The 9,464-nt window shown below is 36.1% G+C and overlaps 1 protein-coding gene across 1 annotated transcript in view; it reads right to left on the reverse strand.

Annotated features, from left to right (window-relative positions):
- exoc2 (exocyst complex component 2) overlaps window positions 1-7,265 on the reverse strand; it is a 41,508-nt gene extending 34,243 nt beyond the window's left edge. The window contains exon 1 of the mRNA XM_088348898.1: window positions 7,195-7,265. The gene's annotated coding sequence lies outside the window, so the exon portion shown is untranslated. The remainder of the gene's footprint in view (window positions 1-7,194) is intronic.
- Window positions 7,266-9,464: the final 2,199 nt, after the last annotated feature.

The raw sequence follows: 9,464 nt of genomic DNA on the forward strand, positions 1-9,464 counted from the left end.
TTTGAACCTTTCTTCTGGGGCTGAGGTTTTGGCCTGATTCCTAAACACTTATCCATTTTTCTTGTGTTCTCTGTGCGTTTACTTTGGAAAATGATATGCAAATGCACGATCTTATAACGCTTGGGAGAGTCCGGGAGCACGAAGTTATTCGATGCAGGCTTCTGATTGGCTGTCGAGTATGCAAATTGCCAAATGAACCCAAATTTCGAAATGTCTAAACTGAACGAATATTTCAAAATCGGAATAAAGCAAACGTTTGATTTGAGAAAAAAAAAACTTTTTCCTTGAAAAAGTTGTCGGCCACTTTTTGTAAGTTGTACGCCCAACGTAAAAGATGCACGCCCCAGGCGTCTGGGCAGACGTTATTTCAGACACTGGCATTATGCTTGTCAAATGGCGCTGTTGATCTGAAATGAACCAGATTAGTGCTTGGAGGGCCTTCAAAAAATAACATAGCAGGTTTGACACCAGATGAACCAAAATCTATTCACGCAATTGCGGGAAACTAGTTCCGAAACTCATTCAGGTTATCCTGAAAGGACTCGTGCACAAACACTCAATTTCCTAAATGACAGCTCAACTCGCTAGATAGCGTGAGAGAAGCTGGGATCCTCAACTGGTCATGTGTGGTCCGGCCGCTCCACAGTATAAATCCGCAGATGGCTCTAGGAAGTGTGCTTCTACATACTATACAATGTGTGTGCATGCATATGTACGTGCGTGCGTGTTTATGTTTGATCGTGTATATGCGTGCGTGTGTGCGTGTGGTCTGGGTGTGTGGTCTCTGGCATCGGCCGAGGGAGAGCCTGCTGACGGGTGGGATGAGAAAAGAGCCGCTGTGTTTACTTTATTCTGGAGGCTGTGCATGAACACGGGAACACTGGCCAGACCCCTCTATGCAACACTCGTGTGCACATGATTGGTCACAAGCACACACACTCATGCACACACACACGTTAATACGCATACAAGGTTTTTTTATGTCTGTATGTGGTGCTTGGACACACTTGACCATAGGGCTGCAACTAACAGTTATTTTAATAAACGATGAATCTGTGAATTGGATTTTGAAAAAATACATTTTTAATTTCCTCCTACATTCAAATGTAGAAGTTTTAAAGATGGAAAAATAGTGCACAACACAACAGAATATTCTGTAATACAAAACAACAAGGGCAGCACGGCCGCGCAGTAGTTAGCTCGTGTGCGGCACAGTTCTAAGGTTTTGGAAACCTCCTGTGTGGGTTCAAATCCAGCTACCGGACTTACTGTGTGGAGTTTGCATGTTCTCCCCGTGCTTGCGTCGGTTTCCTCCGGGCACTCCAGTTTCCTCCCACATTCCAAAGACATGCAAATCAGGTGTATAAGCCGGTCCAAATGGTCCGTAGGTGTGAATGAACGAGCAAGTTGTCTGTCCCTGTGTGCCCTGCGATTGGCTGGCAACCAGTTCAGGGTGTCCCCTGCCCACTGCTTGATGATTGCTGGGATGGGTTCAGCACCCCCGCGACCCTACTGAGGATAAACGGTGCAGCTAATGAGATGAGATGAGATAATGAGAAAAAAACAACAAAAAGTGTTTAACGAATTACTTAACAATATACAAAGATGCATAAAAATGTATGCTATATACCCACAAATACCACCTTATCCAAAGATCATATTACATTTAGACTTAGTACACAAAACAAAAACGAAGAAAGTGCAATCAATTTTTTATGTGTGGTAAAATTTGTGTCCGCCAAACAATTGAAAAAATGCAAAACCCCTTTCAAAACTCTTGTCAACGAATTTGGTTTTAGGGTTAAATGTTTTAATTATGATCAACATTCCCAATGTCCAAATATTATACATTATGCTTAAAAAGCTGCCCTTTGTGTTGAGAAAAACATGTCATTATTATTTTTCTTTTTACCTAAAACATTTTATTAGTTTATGTTCTTTTTTTACTCAGTATTTCTGCAGAACTATCATGACGATTTTGTTTCTAATGATACAATGCTCAATAATAAAGGATTTTTAAAAATTAAGATATATTTATAAATACGGTCTTAAGGCGGAGGTCTGCCAGATCAAAGTGGTACAACAACTTTACAACTTCACAATGAGATTCAATGCACTTATATTCATTGATTAACGTGCTTAGTGGATCATAAATTGTGCAACTCAATGAATCCATGAGGTAAATAATTTCCAACACTTTTAATAATCAAGTTTAATAAATGTTATCGATTCGTTGTTGCAACCCTACTTGACATTATACAATATATGTAAGGCGATAAGAACATTTTCATTTTATTATTATAAAATTACCAAAAAATATTTTATTTTGCAAAAGTCACCTGTAATAAAAATGTGTCATGAAATTAAAAGTAGAAATTGGATTTGGGATTACAGTATTTATTTGTGTAGAACGTACAACCCTAATTATTGATTAAAAATGGGTACATCATTTCTCAGCTCAAACTAAGCATTGAAAGTTTATTGACTATAAGTCAATTACAATAAACAAAATACCAAAATAAAATGTACAATGTATTCATTTAACATCCTTTAAAGTCCAATTCGTCATCAGATACACCGAAGAATTGTTTACCATGTCATGCTTTTTGGCGTCTATTTATATTTTTCAGTACGACGTTCTGTTTTCTCCATTTTCTCACATTTGTCGTCTCTGTTACCTAGAATAAAAATAGTGTGATGATGAAATAAAAGGAAATGCCTTTTCGTATGTTAGCACTGATGTTCTAGTGGTTAGGATTGTGCGACCCAGTTTTGATTCCAATTGCATCTAGTGTTTTGTGTTTGAGGTCAGGGATCTGTTTTGACTGATCATTCATTGCACAAATATGATAATATGCTACCAAAAACCACATGTATAACGCATTATAAACAAAGACCCAAAACATCACAGCCAAAAAGGCAGGTAAAAAAAAAAAAAGTCTTGGTGGGGTCCTTTTTGTATATATCACCAACAAAAAGACACATACATGTACATACCGCCATCTAAACAAATACAAGATAATTTGTAAGTCTGTTCATCGTACACTATCTGTGCACTGGAGGAGATTAATAAATAATTTTCAATTCAAGAAAATCCTCATTCAGTTTTATACCATTATTATAGTAATACATATATTCTATTTAAATCAATTCTAAATATAAATTTCATTTAGGATTATTTGAAAAATTAAATGAAAACAAAACCAAGAAAAGCAGAGCTAAAATATAGCAGGGGTTAAAAAATTGTTCAGTGTGACATATTAATGGTCATGTGCTTTTTATGATCACTAAAAATATATATTCACAATTACACAAATACAAGTTTTGTGTGTATATGTGCGTGTTTGCGAGTGTGTTGATTGGACACCCTTGGCACTATGTTAGCGCAAAGTAAGAGTGATCAAAACATTGGATAAAATAGAAACCTCATTCTCTCTTACAAAATTATTAAAGGAAAGTATATTTTGCTACAAATCACGAATGGGTTTTTTAAAAAAAAAGTGTCATGGTCTCTGCAGTCGAAATTGCATTTTGTATTGTTAAAAGAAAAAAAAACCACAAACGTAGACTTAGAACATTACTGTTAAAGTATTTTATTTCTATTTTTTTCAAAAAGTAAGAAGCTAAAAAATACAGGAAATTATTCAATTGTGACAATCCTTGATCCGGTTGGCTTTAGTTTGATAAACATCAGGATACAAGTTGAATTTTGGATCATCACTTATTCGGAAATCATATTACTTTTGCACTTGTCATAAAAAACAAGAATGATAATCATTAAACCTCATTTTTGCCAATTTCTTCAGCCACAAAAAATATCAGAACTATAATCCCACCTATCAAAATTGCGTCAACAAATTTGTTGTTTTTCTGGGGTTCAATCTTTAAATATAATAAACAATCCCAATATACAAATTGCATATGTAATATACTCAAGTATCTACCCCATGTGTTGAGTTAAACATGTCCAAATTTTATTGATTATTTTTATTCATTCATTTATTTTTGAACGTACTCCTGAAGCATTTATTCTTCTCTTAAAAATATTAAATTGTTGTTTAACTGTTTCATTTTGTTGTAACGATGTGATGTTCAATAAAAAGCACAAAATAAAAGTATTTTGGATCATTAAAAAAAAAATTAGAGACAGGGGGGGTCCTTCTTTTTAAATCACACAGCGTGACTAAGTCCTGTTCAAGTTCGTCACCTTCAAACACACGTGCACAAAAACATGGCAATTTGTCTGCACGACATGTTTGTTTTGTGAAAAGACAGTTGTACACCTCAGTTCATGCGCTACTTACGAGTTCAAAAGGGATTCACATGTGGCAGTGATTGGCATGCGTGTGTGAGTGTATAAAAGGTCTGTGATAGGTTTGGGGTTGCACAAAGAACCCATTTAGATGGATTGTTAATCCCCCCGCACCACAAAAAAAAAAAAAAAAAAAAAAACTGCACCGAGCTGTTCCGTTCTCTGGGTTGGATGGTGTTCGGTAATTTCCAGAGTTTGAAAAACATTTGGCCCATATTTGGGCCAAAAATTTGTCGCCAACTATAGAACTGGTTCTGAACATTAAGGGGAAAAAAAAGGAAAGAACATGCTTATACAAAGCTTTGGCACTCTGCCGTTTGTTCTCCAAGAAAGCATTTCTGTTTGTTAGTAAGCCCCCAGTATTATTCAGCTTTTGGTCAGATGAAATAGAGTCACCCATTTCCCATCTACAAATCCTAAAATAACAAACAGATATGTAATAATGCAGAGATTTGTTTTTGAGGCTTATGATACTGGAGACAGATAGGCGGCTTAAGAAAATTCAAAATTTGAACGCAAGTTGTTAGAACACGGTGCTGATTTTTAGAAACTCCAACCTCTTTAATTGTGATCTTTCGGGAGCAATTTCTTAGTGCTTGATCACCTCTCTCCTTCTGAAGAGGTTGGGCTGGACCACCTCACAGGTCTGTCAGCAGGGAAGCAACTACCAGGTGGGGATGAATGTCAAGAACAGTCAGGGGTAAGAGCAGAGTACCCCTTTGCAAACAAGGTTTAGGCTGACAGAGCAATGGCACTGAGGGAAACCCTCCAAAAAGCCAACATGCTACATTTATCTAAAACAACAAGCAGGGCCACCCAAATTTTTCAATTAAAGCTATGGGAGGGAGACAGGAAATGGGACTTGTTCCACCCTCTCGCCCCCCTCTATACCATGCACAGTTTGCACACCCTCGCTTTCATGAAAACACATACACACAAACTGGAACGTGTAGGCTCTGCCGTTATTTCTAAAAAAAAAAAAAGATAATCGATCACAATAATTTTGATGGATTACGAATTCATGAATATCAATTGTATTGTCATGTAGATTTACATCTTTCGATTTAATTCCTAAATAGGGTTTGTTTTAACAGGCCAGGAACAATATATGCTCAAGAGTATGGACCCTTTAATTTGTTTGTAAACGTTCTGACGTTTCCGGTGGGCGGGGCATAGCTTGGAGGCAGAAGAGTACTTGCTTCTGGTTAGAATACAGAGGAAAAGAATGCTGTCATAGTTGCTAGTCCTCATCATGTTGTGTGTTTGTGTGCCAGAATCGGAGAAAAAAACTTCAGTGATCATAAATTTAAGTTTTACAGGATCCCAGTGGACACTCCTGATCAAAGAAATCATTGGGCACACAATCCAAGTAATTTATCCGATACATTTAATAATTCATGTATTTATTGTTTATTTTATTTTTACTTTTTTTTGTTTTGTTTGTTTTGTATTGTATGGCAAGCGACTGTTTGTAATGCGTTCCTGTTTTTAATTTACAAGTCTACGTCGGCATTCAGGCTACACGCAAACAGTTAGCTGAAGCTAAGAAAATAACAAGATACTTTGCTTACATTATAAGTAATATGGACTATGGATAGCACCAATCATAAACCTTTAATTTATGTCTTAATATGCTATATTACCTGTTGTTCTGATTCACTTGAGTGATTTTGTTTGAGTATATTTTTATTTGAAAGTGGTGATAGCTGCTTGCAAGAAATAGTCCTTTTAACTTTTTGTCAAAACACAGCATATAGAATATTGTAAAAATAGATAAAAAATAAAAATGTTACAGCTCACCTGTTCCCTGAGTTTGTTTGCTTGTTGTCCTTTAATGTCAGTTTCAATCTTAAGCAAGCGGCGATGCTCAAAAGTAAGTCCTCCTGGCAGCCTATAGAAACTGGAGTCTTTTTATTCTATTGTTTGCTTAAATCACTCTCTTAAAAATAATACAAGTAGTGAAGGTGTTGAGTCCGATGACCTTTTCATAAAGGTTAATATGAGCAAGGTAAGTTAAAATACAATGATTTATAATAATTGCCCAGCGACTGGCTGGCAACCAGTTCAGGGTCTCCCCTGCCCAATGCCCGAAGATCGCTGAGATGGGCTCCAGCACCCCCATGACCCTACTTAGGATAAGGGGTGCGGATAATGGATGGATGGATGGATTTATAATAATCTCAATCTTTAGTTACTACAACCAATGCTGCCTACAAATGTAGCAAAACACTGTATATTTGACGAGTATGCATGCGTGACTTAAATTGATCAAATCCCAAATTCCTTTAGAAAACACAAGATGTCTTATGCAATCGTTGTGGAATTATTCAGCATCTAATTGCAGAATTTGTTCTTATCATGGTGTTGTTTTTTGCTATAATTTTAATACAAATGTGCCATCAATAATAAAAATGTGCCATCAATAATCTTACTGTAATCATAACAACAACAGCAATGATATAATAATAACAACAATAATAATAATGACATTTTACTTTTACAATTATCATCACGAATGTTTTTAAACATCCCTCCTCGCATCGTACGTATGCACAGGGTGGGGACATGAACAGATGATGTGAAAAAGGATATAAAAAAATGCCCTCAAAAGGAAAAAGAATTATATTTACATAACCTAGAAACATACAGGCATAACTGGCGAAATTGGCGATCTCAAATTTCAAACATACATGCGAAAACCTGAGAACCGTTTGCATTGTTGACATTTCCTTTACAAATGCTAAATCAATGGCAGGGACTGAATTCGTAAGATTATTTGTTGTTTGTGTTCTGTGTGAGCTTGAATCCATTGCGGTATGTCATTAATCATGCACAATCGAAAAAGGGCACATATTTTAACATTATTTGGAAGATTTTTTTACCTTACAGAGAGGTTCTGCGGCGAACAGTCGCTACCATTTCCTGTAGTCCGGGGATGACTACCGGATATCCGTTGTGAGCCAAAGTAAGCCTTTCACAATAAAATCAAATACAAACTAAAAGTTTACATATAAAAAGTATAGACGTGGCGCAATAAAGAAATAAAGAAATAAAGAAATAAAGAGAATAATAAACAAATAAATAAATAAATAAATAAATAAAAAATAATGAAATAATGAAATAATGAAATAAAGAAATAAAGAAATAAAGAAATAAAGAAATATAGAAATAAAGAAAGAAAGAAAGAAAGAAAGAAAGAAAGAAAGAAAGAAAGAAAGAAAGAAAGAAAGAAAGAAAGAAAGAAAGAAAGAAAGAAAGAAAGAAAGAAAGAAAGAAATTCATGAAATGAAATGATCTGCATTTCTATAGCGCTTTTCAAATCAATGACTTCCCAAAGCGCTTTACAACGTGCTCCACATTTCCCAATAGCGACCTTGCAGCCATGTAAGGCGCTAACCTGCTTATTGGGGGCATTAGGGGCTCAGTGTCTTGTCCAAGGACACTTCGACATGGAATTCGAACTGGGATCCCTTGATCCCAAGACGAGCGCTCTACCTCCTGAGCTACTAAATATTATAGTTATAAAACATTCTACCCAAGGTGAGGTTATTAGTGTACTCTTTTTTTATTTTTTTCAATGAAAGCAAGGACACGGTAATTGTATTGCAATATGTTTGCATTTATACATGTTGTTGTTTTGTTTATTAAACATATATTGAGTGTATAAAGACTAAAAAAATAAAAGCAAATATAAAGAAAGGATTGTCATGTAGCATAATAACTAGTGCATACTGGTAGCTGATTTTTTTATATTTTGTAATACAGTGGTGAAGTTTTAAACCTTGTTTGCAATGTAACCAATAATGTACAGTATCCCAGTTATTACGCCTAATTGTTACTAAATTCATAACTTTATATATTTGAAATTAGCAAATTTACCAACTGAAAAAATATTGTTTTAAATATATTATATATAAATATTCCTATTTAACCCCAAAGAGAGTTCCAAATGTCTAAAATTTCGAAAAACAGAAAAATAAAATATATCAATAAAGTAAGATGTTCTTTTTTCACTTCAGTCTGGTGGTTTTTGTATATTCAGAATCCTTGATTACTTTTATAGCTCTTATTTGTTGCTTATAAACAGACATACAGATTCTGTCATTTGTTTACCAGAACCACTCACAAAATGAATGTTGCAATACCCTGCTCCTTTGAGGAGCATTGTTTGAAAATCTCGGGCGTGTTGCCACCTTCAGCAATTGGCTTTTCACGGTGCATCTTTGAGGTATTTCCACATGTTCTGGGAAATGCGCAGCATCATTGCAAATCCAACAGAGACCACCCAGGCACACAAGAACACCGATACCATGACATTTATCTCACCAAATTGTGCAGGGCAGAGAGAATTACGATAAGGCGAGGCCCAGTCTCCCGGGAAGCCACAGCCCGTCTAATTAGTCAGGCTAAGCTAACAGTTGTGGGCTTGAACTGTAACTCTGTTCTTTGTATAGATGTTGATGTCGTTCAGATGCTGTTTGTCAACATAAACAACCACTGGGAGCACGGGTGGATAAACTTTACGAATCACGAGCCACATAGGATTCCAAAATTTGGCCAGGGACCTAGGCCTGGAGAACGATTCAATTTTTCTCATTTGCATTCATGAATACACAAGAAAATTTGGCTGGCATTGCCGGGCCAATAGAAGATTGAATTCTGCTGTTTGGAGTGGTCAGTGGTCGGTAGCCGAGTCACCCAACTTCGCCTCTAAAATTCATGTGGTAAATGACCACCCTTGCTGCAAATATCTGTTTTTAATGCAATATATACATACATACATTTATAGAGGCCTATTTCCAGCAACCAGTGCTCCAGTGTTCTAGTTGTCATTGTGTTTGCAAATTGCATTAGAAGGCTAACGGGTTGTTGGAAACCCCTAATGCAACTGTTTTAGCACAGCTGAAAACAGTTTAGCTGGCTACAGAAGCTGTAAAACTGACCTTTCTTTGAGCTAGTCATGTATCTGGAGCGTCACATTGATGGGTGAGAGTAATCAGTGTCTACTAGACTGCACAGTCTCTAACGGAGTAAAAAGAAAAATCGGATGCACAAGTAAGCAAGAGGAAGAGTACATGAGAGTTTCTAGATTGAGATATGGACGCTTTACAGGTTCTTAACTCGCAACTTGGTGAAATAGTATCCACAAAAA

Source organism: Urocampus carinirostris, chromosome 12, assembly GCF_059441175.1.
Source record: "Urocampus carinirostris isolate Australia breed hairy pipefish chromosome 12, RoL_Ucar_1.0, whole genome shotgun sequence".
Taxonomy (NCBI): Eukaryota; Metazoa; Chordata; class Actinopteri; order Syngnathiformes; family Syngnathidae; genus Urocampus; species Urocampus carinirostris.